General features: G+C 39.1%; 5 non-coding genes and 1 pseudogene across 5 annotated transcripts; 1 reads left to right on the top strand and 5 right to left on the bottom strand.

Annotated features, from left to right (window-relative positions):
- LOC113034810 (uncharacterized) overlaps positions 1-12,765 on the top strand; it is a 234,154-nt pseudogene that overhangs the window by 100,135 nt on the left and 121,254 nt on the right.
- On the bottom strand, positions 302-375 carry trnai-aau (transfer RNA isoleucine (anticodon AAU)). Its single transcript has one exon. It is a non-coding gene; the product is annotated as a tRNA-Ile (tRNA).
- trnai-aau (transfer RNA isoleucine (anticodon AAU)) lies at positions 6,873-6,946 on the bottom strand. Its single transcript has one exon. It is a non-coding gene; the product is annotated as a tRNA-Ile (tRNA).
- Positions 7,972-8,044, bottom strand: trnar-ucg (transfer RNA arginine (anticodon UCG)). Its single transcript has one exon. It is a non-coding gene; the product is annotated as a tRNA-Arg (tRNA).
- Positions 8,401-8,474, bottom strand: trnai-aau (transfer RNA isoleucine (anticodon AAU)). The gene has a single exon. It is a non-coding gene; the product is annotated as a tRNA-Ile (tRNA).
- Positions 8,959-9,032, bottom strand: trnai-aau (transfer RNA isoleucine (anticodon AAU)). The gene has a single exon. It is a non-coding gene; the product is annotated as a tRNA-Ile (tRNA).

Raw genomic sequence — 12,765 nt, 5'->3', positions numbered from 1 at the left:
CTGGTGTTGGGTTGGTCACGTGGCTGGTGGATATTGCTTGATTGTTGCTTGAAATAATTGATTGTTGCTTGATATAAGTGCATGCCACAGCATTTCTCCCATGTATCACGCTCTTAAAAAGGTAGTCCTACCTGCCACATGTACAGTGGATCCACCCACTAAGCCAGAGTATCAACTGCCAATGGACGTCATAAAGCTTACGTGGCCCGATCTGTCACCTGGAAGTTGGCAGAAGTTTTTTTCTTGGATCCCACCAAACAAAACCACCGTCTACCATGAGACAGCACCTTCAATACTGGAATGGCCAGTATGGGGATTGAACCCATGACTTTGGCGTTATTAGCACCACGCTCTGACCAGCTGAGCTAACCGGCCCACAACTTGTGCCTAAACCGACACCTTTTTTTTGTCTAATATACCAAAAAAGAGGGTGGAAGAACTGTTAAGAACACAAGAGAAATGTGTGTTTACAAGAAATTACTTCAACATAGTGGGAAAAAAACTCTTCTGTTGACTTACAAAAAATGCTTTCAGAAGAAATTTGCCACAAAACAATACATGGTGTGCGTCTTCTACTGTTAGGGTCGATAGGTGAGGATATAAAGCAGCAGTTTTTGATGCAGTATGCTGTGTCAGACTTTGGAAATGAGTGATTTATCCAGAAAGTAGCTGGAAAAGTGATTTGGAGATTGTAGCTAAGCATGTAATGTATTCATTAGGGTGTCAGTGAATTTTGTGGTTTGCTGTCATTTGTAGTTGCGTACATCACTCACCTGGAAGTTGGCAGAGGTTTTTTCTTGGATCCCACCAAATAAAATGGTTACACAAACATTTTGCTACTGAAATTGCATCTGCTTTTTTCACTGGGTATATTTCTGGCCATTTAGAAAATACATCTATTATCACAAGTGCATATTTGGAGGATTGTGATTCATTTAATTCTATGAAATCCATGTGGATAGTGTGAAATGGATGTGGTGGTTTAGGGAAATGCCCTCGCTTTGGTCGTAAATTTCCCTGTGCGTTGTGTCTTTGGCAAACCATACATGTTCTGATAAATTCTTTTGCTGAACTTTCAAAATTTTTTGTGTAGAATTGTTTATTAAGTATATTACTCATCCCTCCTGACGACACGTGAGTTTTTTGAATGTGTCACTAAAGTGGGGTTTTATGCAAAAATTTTGGAAGAACAGGTTTGCCATTACACATCATAAGATTGTCTTTTAATTCTGCTCCGTCTTTCAACCAAGATTTTTGTTCACTTAGTGATGCTGTCTTTTGTGCATCTGCTAGTATTTCTAATGGTATTAAATCTATGGTTTCTGTTGTTAAAACATCAATGTGTTTTTCTGCAGCTGCTTTGGCTGCCTTATCTGCAAAGTCATTTCCTTTAGTGATGTCTGAGTCATCTTTCTGATGTGCAGCACATTTACATAAGGCTAAATGTCTGGGCAATGTGATGACTTCCAGCAGTCTTTTCAAAAGACCACCGTGTTGTACTGGTGCGCCAGGAGGATTTTTCATTTTGTGATGCTGCTTTTTGTTCGGGGTTAATGTAAAAGCGTCTGCTTCTTTTCCTGCTGCCTCTTTTGCTGCTTTGTCTTTGTATAATTCACAGGCTCTGATGACTGCTGTTAACTCTGCACTTTGGCCTGAGTGTGAAGAGGTTAATGGCCGTGCTTCAATAACTGTATCTATTGTGGTCACAGCATAACCAACACAGTTTCGTCCAGTTTTGTCCTTGCTTGCGGAACCTTCTACAAAGATGTCTACAAAGGATATTTGTGGTGTGCTATATATGTCAGGTCGCGGTTTCGTTTCCTCATCTAGCTTGTGCAAACAGCTGTCTTGCATGTGTTAGATATGAGAGGTTCGCTTGCAGCAGTATCGAGGTAACAGCGTGTGGCACTTTAACAATTAAAGGGTGTCCTAAAATGATATCAGCTGACTTTTTAACTGCCTCTGCTGCAGCCGCACAGGCCTGCACGCAGGTAGGAAGGCCAGCAACCACAGAATCAAGTTTACATGAATAAAATGCCAATGGCCGCTGTCTATCCCCAAAAGCTTGTGTCAGTACGGCTTTCATGTATCCAGAGCTGCCATCCACGTGCAAGTAAAATGGCTTGTCATAGTCTGGTAATGCTAGGACAGTACATGTTTGCAATGCTATTTTTAAATCAGTGAAAGCTTTTTCTGCTTCTGGGGTCCACTGTATTTTGTCTTTCAGTGCTAGGTCTTTACCATAAATTAGGTTTTGTAGTGGTTGGACCAACAATGCGTATTCTGGAATCCAACACCTACAAAAATTGCACAAACCTAAATAACTCATCATTTGCTGCTTAGTTATTGGTTTTGCGGCATTTTGGATTGCTGTCTTCCTGCTCTCTAGAAGGGTGCGGCCTTGGCCTGTTAGCTGATGTCCTAGATAGGTGACTTTGTCACTCCACAGTTGTAACTTTTGTGGGGATACTTTATGGCCTTGTTCTGCTAAATGTTGCAGAACTGTCATTGTGTTTTGTTTACAATCGTCCTGTGTATGGCCTGTGATTAATATGTCATCTACATACAACAGAAATTTTCCTGGAGCAGGGAGAGAGCAAAATGACATTGATTTCTTTAGAGCTTCTGCATACAGCGTTGGGCTATTTTGAAATCCTGTTGGTAGCCTGGTGTATGTCTATTTTTCATTATCAAAAGTGAATCCAAATAGATTCTGTGAATCTTGGTGTAAAGGAACAGAGAAAAATGCATTTGAGAGGTCAATCACTGAGAACCATTGTTCTTTTGGTGTTACTTGATTTAAAATAGTATGTGGGTTAGTAACCACTGGAGGTATTTGCTCTGTTACCTTATTGCTCTTAGGTCATGAACTAGGCAATATTTTCCTGTATTGGCTTTTTTTACTGGAAAAATTGGTGTATTACACGTGGCTTTATTAGTTTTCACGAGAATACCTGCTTTCTGCATATCTGCGATTACTGGTCTAATTCCGTCTCTCGCTTCTGCACTCAGGGGATATTGTAGTTTCACAGGAACTTCTGGCCCTGATGCTGACCTAACTATCAGAGTGTCATTAGAGAATATCATTTTTACTTGAGGCATTTTTAGATACCTTCTAGTTTTTCAAAGAATCCACACATCTTACATATTTCAAACTTTGAAGTTTTTTGTGTATATATATATATATTATTTCCTAAACTTTGCATTGTTCATAGCTCACAGTTCTAAAACTGGGCATTTGTAAATCATATGCATTTGTAAATCATATGCCTAATCACTATGTGTCACCATAATCCACAAGTGTTGGCACAGATTTGTTTCCAAACTAACAAAATAATCAAAAAAACAAAAACATACATGAGTCAGGATACAAAAAGACAACGAAAAATGCTGCCAGAAACAGAGCAGAAGTGTGAGCGGAAACTGAGCTCACAGACAGCTGCATGTGTTGGCTTTTATGCAGCCTCTGCTCTAAAAAAACTAATAAATAAAAAATAAAAGAAAATGTGTAACATGCTCATCAACTTAGCAGTGTCCACACATTTAATTCAGCTTCATAATCCTGTAGGTTTAGTTATTTTCTACAGGGTTTGGCTTATTAGTTGTTATTATAGATGTGCTCTATATCTCAGTAATATTTATCTAGGATAAATTACAGGTTTTCAAACAGGTTAAGTGCCTCTTTGCACCTAATTGGTTTAGATATTGCCTTTATTTTCTTCATCTCATATGTCATTATACTGAGTTTGAGCAAACCTTAAACTTAATGCAGACTGCTTCATAACAATATTAATATTATATCTTTATTAATTATTATTATCTTTTTCTGTCTATATAATGACAATAGTATATTACAATATTCCATTAGTGTATATCACTATACTACTACTAAGCTAATTTAATAGTTAGGATCATCTTACTCAGCAAACAGATAATTTATAGTTCATCCAATCTGTACAAATTTGCTTTTTCTCTGAACAGGTTTGTGCCTACTTTTAGACTGGTTTTCTGTTTGCCTCATCTCAGATCCAACCTTCAGATTACTATATTTTATTTTGTATCCATCAGGGACCGTGAGTGAGCTGCAGTCTCACCCACGGTTTCCAGGATGGAAACATCTATCTTTTTTATAGAAAAGGTCTTCATATGAATGATTTCCTTTTATTTATTTCATACAATCTGGGCATGATGGGTCATAAGTGCACTGATTTTTGCAGCCACGGCCACTATCTCTATGTGACATAAAAAGGGGATCAGTTAGATGCTGTTTTGTCACATGTCCTGAGGCTGATTTCACAATTATAGTGTTTTTTGAGAATGTTACATCTGGGACTTCTACAGTTAAAACAGTTTTACAAACTCCTGTGTCTCAAAACATTTTTTAACGGCACACCTTTCACATATATTACAGCTGACTCTAGCAGCAGTTGTTCTATATTGTAAACTTCGGCTTCATCTGTTTCTCTTCCTTCCTCTCGTGCTAGTCATTCATCACGTCGCCTTCGTCTGCATAGGGATCTGAGAGGAAAAGGGCTGTGGCGCGAAGGAACAGGAAGCTGTGACGTAGAGACGGGTGCAGCTGCTGCTGCTGCTGCAGGCTGAGGAGCATAAGGAGGGGGGCTTTTTTCTTTTGACTTTTTTCCTCATATAGCTCCTTTTGCAAAGCGGCTTTTAAAGCATTTATTGAATCAGGCGTACATTTTCCTTGCCAAGCTGGACAATATATATTTTATGTGGATTTCTCCACCTTTTTGCACTGATTATTCCTGCATTTGAACAGTTTTTTCTAACCATTCTTCGTCTGCTGTTAATTTTACTTTAGTTTTAGAGTTACCCATTTTAAACTAATTACGTCAGAACTGTGACACCTTCACTGGCACGAAGGAGCGGGCAGGTGATCAATAACAGGCTTCTACTTTCTCACTAATTGAGAAAGCGGTTATTGATTTTACGTGATGACGCACAACCTTAGATTCCCACTCCAGCCAATTCGTGAGTGTACACAGGAAAACAACTATTAGAGAAGTGATTCGACCGCGTATTGGGTCGTAAATGACAACTCACTTCTCTTTGTTAACACAAACAGAGCGCGCTTTTATAATTTTTATTGAGATTTTCCGTATTTTTCGTCGTGCAACCTTCTAACTGTTCCGTTACAGGCACTCCTCGAGTGACCGGAACTTGTTCCGTTCAGCTGCTACCCTTGAGCAACCGGAACTTTTAATAGCGATTTCTAGAATCTCGCTCTTGCCTGTCGTCTCCTTAGTCTCCCTTGGACTGAGATCTGTCGGCGCATACCAGGTTTACACACTATTTTAGAGGAAAATCTCAATATCAACGTATTTTAGCGCTTGATGGAATGCAGTGTTTCATATTCACCTTACTGTGGCGCTGCGTTTTGGATCCGGCTCACATCGGGTCCTGGCGCCGTGGGCCGAATTCACGGTCCCGGTTTTTCCGTTTTACTGTGCACAGATTTTCCAGCAGGCGATCACGACGTCAGAATCCGATGAAAACCGTCTGTGGAAAACTAGACGTTAAAAATAACAGTTAGTTCTCCGGCTACGAAGGACCAATTAAATGTCAGGGGTTAAGACACTTTTTCAAACACAAGTAAGTGAAATAAGACACTGCAGACAGACTCAGAGTTTTACATGCATGGGTGTGTGCCTCTCAGCAAGATCACACACACATGTGAGCCATGCTCATCGCTTTATTTATAAGGCAAAAAGGGGTAACAGTACTTCCTCTTTTAACAGAAAAGAGGAGAGTTCAAACATAAAGTTCAGACATAAAATTCAGACAAAGAGTCAGCTTATCTGATCTTTCGCATACTAAAATAAGAATACAGAAATATATCATGCTTATCTGATCTTTCACACTTAAAGTAAGGAATACATTGTGTTCTCTTTTATTAATAAGCTTGGTTATAAGGCATACTGGTTTATGTTGCATTTGAAGATAAAGCATATTTATTTTTACTTGATTATACTTGATTATATTTGTATTGAATAAAAATCGTCTGACACTGTACCAATGAAAGCCAACTCTTGGAAGCTCCCACTGATCACTAGCCACCTATGCAGGTGGAGTTCCACCAACAGCCTGCTTCCAAGTCGTGATTTTTTCACCCGTGTGGCTTGAGCTCATGGCATGTTATTGACTTTCTATGGTTGCTTCTAAGCCAAGACTACTGGAGCCTGGCACTGATAAGGCCAAGTTCATGGCTTCAGTCCCCAACCTGGCCATTCGAGCCTCGTTTGAGAACTCGTAGAGTCTCTGTTGAAGGACATGAAGTTGACAACAGCGTAGCAATTTTGGATGACATAAAGGAGCTGAGGTTGGCATGCTGCGAACGCATGCCTGCTCCTCAAGGACTCACAACCAACCACGAAGTGTGTGCAAACTGATCCTTTTGTTGACTAATATACCAAAAAAGAGGGTGGAAGAACTGTTAAGAACACAAGAGAAATGTGTGTTTACAAGAAATTACTTCAACATAGTGGGAAAAAAACTCTTCTGTTGACTTACAAAAAATGCTTTCAGAAGAAATTTGCCACAAAACAATACATGGTGTGCGTCTTCTACTGTTAGGGTCGATAGGTGAGGATATAAAGCAGCAGTTTTTGATGCAGTATGCTGTGTCAGACTTTGGAAATGAGTGATTTATCCAGAAAGTAGCTGGAAAAGTGATTTGGAGATTGTAGCTAAGCATGTAATGTATTCATTAGCGTGTCAGTGAATTTTGTGGTTTGCTGTCATTTGTAGTTGCGTACATCACTCACCTGGAAGTTGGCAGAGGTTTTTTCTTGGATCGCACCAAATAAAATCCACAATCTATCACCAGACAGCACCTTAGATGGCTGCTGGAATGGCCAGTATGGGGATTGAACCCATGACCTTGGCGTTATTAGCACCACGCTCTGACCAGCTGAGCTAACCGGCCTACAACTTGTGTGCAAATTAATCCTTTTGTTGACTAATATACCAAAAAAGAGGGTGGAAGAACTGTTAAGAACACAAGAGAAATGTGTGTTTACAAGAAATTACTTCAACATAGTGGGAAAAAAACCTCTTCTGTTGACTTACAAAAAATGCTTTCAGAAGAAATTTGCCACAAAACAATACATGGTGCGCGTCTTCTACTGTTAGGGTCGATAGGTGAGGATATAAAGCAGCAGTTTTTGATGCAGTATGCTGTGTCAGACTTTGGAAATGAGTGATTTATCCAGAAAGTAGCTGGAAAAGTGATTTGGAGATTGTAGCTAAGCATGTAATGTATTCATTAGCGTGTCAGTGAATTTTGTGGTTTGCTGTCATTTGTAGTTGCGTACATCACTCACCTGGAAGTTGGCAGAGGTTTTTTCTTGGATCCCACCAAATAAAATCCACAATCTATCACCAGACAGCACGTTAGATGGCTGCTGGAATGGCCAGTATGGGGATTGAACCCATGACTTTGGCGTTATTAGCACCACGCTCTGACCAGCTGAGCTAACCTGCCTACAACTTGTGTGCAAACTGATCGTTTTGTTGACTAATATACCAAAAAAGAGGGTGGAAGAACTGTTAAGAACACAAGAGAAATGTGTGTTTACAAGAAATTACTTCAAGCTGTACCAATGAAAGCCAACTCTTGGAAGCTCCCACTGATCAGAAGCCATCTATGCAGGTGGAGTTCCACCAACAGCCTGCTTCCAAGTCGTGATTTTTTCACCCGTGTCGCTTGAGGTCATGGCATGTTATTGACTTTCTATGGTTGCTTCTAAGCCAATACTACTGGAGCCTGGCACTGATAAGGCCAAGTTCATGGCTTCAGTCCCCAACCTGGCCATTCGAGCCTCGTTTGAGAACTCGTAGAGTCTCTGTTGAAGGACATGAAGTTGACAACAGCGTAGCAATTTTGGATGACATAATGGAGCTGAGGTTGGCATGCTGCGAACGCATGCCTGCTCCTCAAGCACTCACAACCAACCACGAAGGGACTCGAACCCTCAATCTTCTGATCCGAAGTCAGACGCCTTGTCCGTTAGGCCACGTGGTCTGGCAGAAGCTCACACTTTTCACAAACGTTCGTTGGAGTCTGCTTGAGCCAACTGCTGGTGTTGGGTTGGTCACGTGGCTGGTGGATATTGCTTGATTGTTGCTTGAAATAATTGATTGTTGCTTGAAATAAGTGCATGCCACAGAATTTCTCCCATGTATCACGCTCTTAAAAACGTAGTCCTACCTGCCACATGCACAGTGGATCCACCCACTAAGCCAGAATATCAACTGCCAATGGACGTCATGAAGCTTACGTGGCCCGATCTGTCACCTGGAAGTTGGCAGAAGTTTTTTTCTTGGGTCCCACCAAACAAATCCACAGTCTACCATGAGACACCACCTTCCATACTGGAATGGCCAGTATGGGGATTGAACCCATGACTTTGGCGTTATTAGCACAACGCTCTAACCAGCTGAGCTAACCGGCCCACAACTTGTCCTTAAACCCACCCCTTTTTTGTCTAATATACCAAAAAAGAGGGTGGAAGAACTGTTAAGAACACAAGAGAAATGTGTGTTTACAAGAAATTACTTCAACATAGTGGGAAAAAAACCTCTTCTGTTGACTTACAAAAAATGCTTTAAGAAGAAATGTGCCACAAAATAATACATGGTGTGCGTCTTCTACTGTTAGGGTCGATAGGTGAGGATATAAAGCAGCAGTTTTTGATGCAGTATGCTGTGTCAGACTTTGGAAATGAGTGATTTATCCAGAAATTAGCTGGAAAAGTGATTTGGAGATTGTAGCTAAGCATGTAATGTATTCATTAGCGTGTCAGTGAATTTTGTGGTTTGCTGTCATTTGTAGTTGCGTACATCACTCACCTGGAAGTTGGCAGAGGTTTTTTCTTGGATCCCACCAAATAAAATCCACAATCTATCACCAGACAGCACCTTGGATGGCTGCTGGAATGGCCAGTATGGGGATTGAACCCATGACCTTGGCGTTATTAGCACCACGCTCTGACCAGCTGAGCTAACCGGCCCACAAGTTGTGCCTAAACCGACCCCTTTTTTTGTCTAATATACCAAAAAAGAGGGTGGAAGAACTGTTAAGAACACAAGAGAAATGTGTGTTTACAAGAAATTACTTCAACATAGTGGGAAAAAAACTTGAACCCATGACTTAAGCATTATTAGCACCACGCTCTGACCAGCTCAGCTAACCGTTGATGGAGGAATTAACAGTGAAGTGAGGAAGTAATTATTGAAGTTAACTCAGAAAGATCAATTAGAGAAAAAGAGTCTAACTTATCATCAACGGTACTAAGAGTAGCTGTAGATAATATTGCATCTGTGGGGTGATTATTGGTAATTTTTTCTCTAATGATAAAAATTTTATTTGTGAAGAAGTTCATGAAGTCATTACTAGTTAACGTTAAAGGGATGGTTGGCTCAAAAGAGCTCTGACTTTTTGTCAGCCTGGCTACAGTGCTGAAGAGAAACCTGGGGTTGTTCTTATTTTCTTCAATCAGTGATGAATAGTAAGATGTTCTGGCTTTGCGGAGGGCTTTCTTATAAAGCAGCAAACTATTTCTCCAGGCTAAATGATGATCCTCTAAATTTTCCTCTCCAGCTTACGAGTCATCTGCTTTAGGGTACATGTTTCAGAATTATACCACGGTGTCAGGTACTTCTGATTTGAGGCCTTAGTTTTCACAGGAGCTACAGTATCCAGAGTCGTACGTAGTGAGGAGGTAAAATTATTAACAAGATAATCGACCTCTGTTGGGGTAGCGTTCAGATAGCTGCTCTGCTCTATGTTGGTACAGGGCATTGGAGATGATAACAGTGGGTGCATTATATTCTTAAACTTAGTTACAGCACTTTCAGAAAGACATCTACTGTGATGACATCTACTCCCCACTGCTGTGTAATCAATCATTGCAAATGTAAATGTAAATTTTCAGCTCAGGAGGGTAACTCCTAAATTCCAGCTGCATTGTGCTCCTCAAAGAAGCAGAAATCCTTGTTGCACAAACAACAAAAACAAAGTTCTGGTTGTGTAGGGGGGGCTTCCAGATGTTGAGCAGCTGCACTGTTTCCCTGTCTTTTGTTCCTTCTTCCCACTAAAGAAATATTCTTTAATAATATATTAATGTTCAAAGGCAAAGTGGAAACACACACTGCATACTAAAGTGTGTGTGGAACATGAGGACACATCACCATGGCAGAGCACCCGGTATGGATTGCAAACCATGATAAAAAAAACACTGACATGGAGTGCACATTATCTGCAGGTTTCCTCAGGGGGAAATTAGACTTATGTGGCTGCAGCTCACAAGTTCTTGTTTTTATAGTTCTGTGTAACAAAAATAAAAGTAATGTTAACATTGCTGTTCACAAAATTTATAGCTGTAATAAAATTCTACTTTATTTCTTCACCTGCAGGAAGTGTAGTCAGCTGATTTTAATGCCATTTTTAACATATGATGATTGATATTTTAGTTTAAAATGATCAAATGTGTCCTGAAGCTGGGAGGTTAAATAAATCCAGTCTGGTGTGTGTAAAATAATCAGCTGTAGTTTGTTTCATAGGGTCATTTTCTGCAGAGACAATGTAGACTGACAGTCTCACAACTCTGTCTCAAGCCAGGCTGTGAAGTAATCATGACCTTTAATCTATAGATTCATAATCCACGACACAAAGTTTGTATTCATGGAAGTGAAATTGAGGTTTTATACTTTTAAGTCATTAAAAAAGCACACACTTGGATAATGGAGGGGTATCAGCAGAATAAACCAAATTGTTTTCTCACACAGGGCACTCACATATTTTGTTTTTCTACTTGTTAACTACATTATTAATTTTACCAGCAGGGAATACATCCTCGATTAGATTAGAAAACATCTATGGAATGATACTGGAATAAGCAAACATTTAGGCCTGAGACGACATGTAAATGAGAGCAAACAGCCAGATCATTTAATGGGGTTGAGATGTAGAAAGAATGGGTTGGTTTGAAACACAGCGGTTAACCTTTTTTTTCTTGACTGCCATGGTCATGCCTTTGTGCTCACATGCTCTCTTTCGTGCCCTTTTAACACTTTGAAGCATTTATTTATTATTTATTATTTTATTTTTATATTATGTTTTGGGATATTATGTGCTGGGATTGGCTCCAGCACCCCCCGTGACCCTGAAAAAGGATAAGCGGTAGCGAATGGATGGATGGATATTATGTTTTTATATTATATATATATATTTATATTATTTTATTTTTTTCTGGAGTCAATGTGACATCTATAGAATAATTATGAATTTATTCTAAACAAATTAAAACCTACTGACTGCAGTAACAAGAATATTTAAAACTATTTTTAAATGAAATAATTTGTGTATTATTCTCAGTTTCCTGTTTTCTTCTTTCTGGATAGAATCTCACACCAACACATTCAAAGAGAGATATAAAAAATAAATGTAAACTTTTTTATCACTCTGTGCTGTTTTTTGTTTGTTTGTTTGTTTTTTATGTGACTTATTTGTGCCTTTATGGTATTTTATATTCCCAATGCACCCTTAATCAAATTGGTGGAGAAATAAATACAAACAAGAAAAACAAGCAAAGCTGATGAACATTTGGAGCCAGACAACACGAGTTGAGACAAGAACACAGTGACAAACCTTGGGTGTATAGTAGAGATTCTTCAGCTTCTGCTCTGTTTGAACAACCTGTAAGTCTCTCTTCTTTTTACCATAAACTTATATATTTATATATTTATTATATTATAGATCACTTTTTTGTGATTTGACATGTGAAATTCTAGTGTGGCTGGAATCAAATAGTTTGATGAACAGATGACATTTGATATCTGGAGTTCAGATAAATATTAAATATGTAAGTATCTGATTCAAAACACTGCTTCACAAACTAATGGATTTTCTACAACAGGAAGTAAATATTTGTTATCCTGATGGGATTAGACTGACAAAATTTATCATGTTAACATATCATAAATCAGTCTGTCAATCACTCAGAAAATTGAAAGATAAATACACAGTCGTCTTAACATCATATTTACACACATTTATGAATTACCAAAAAATGAACTGCTGCCTAAAAACAAAGATAATTTTATTCAAAGTGGCGATGTTACAGAAGGTATTCAGTCGCTGGATTTCAGTACAAAATGGGCAAATTTCTGTGGGCAAATTTAGCACAATTTAGAAAAAATACATACATTTAGATATTGTACAAACACAACCCCCTTTTTTCTTAGTTTTAAAAAAACAAAGTATATTGACTCTTTTTCATAAGAAAGTGTATGACAACAGCAGGTAAACAAGAATTACTGAAACAGAAAAATGTATCTGTCATGATCCACTGTTTGCTCTGTTAATCATAACCAACAGAATAGATAAATTGAGCTTGTATTAATTTTTACTTTTATGTGGTCTGTTTTGGTGTTTGGCTTTAGAGACAGTTACAAACACTGGATTTACAATGAACTCTCTTAATGGAAGGCTTGGGTAATGATGGTCTCCCTCCTTGAGAGCTGATGTTGTGATGAAGGCTTTTTTTTACTGTGATAGGATCTGGATCATCCACACGTGGCTTCTGTGGACGTCCAGGCCTTTCTCTGGTCTTTTCTTCTGTGAATGGACTAAACTGTCGATGTGTCCTCTGCCGATTGACTATTTCTTTCAGAGCTGCTCCACAGGAGGTCAGGGTGTCACATAAACAGCTTTAACTGCACAACGACACATTTAAATCATTT

The sequence above is a fragment of the Astatotilapia calliptera genome, chromosome 13, assembly GCF_900246225.1.
Source record: "Astatotilapia calliptera chromosome 13, fAstCal1.2, whole genome shotgun sequence".
In the NCBI taxonomy this organism is placed as follows: Eukaryota; Metazoa; Chordata; class Actinopteri; order Cichliformes; family Cichlidae; genus Astatotilapia; species Astatotilapia calliptera.
Note: the sequence above shows the minus strand (reverse complement) of the source record. Positions and strands in the feature narration are given on the sequence as shown.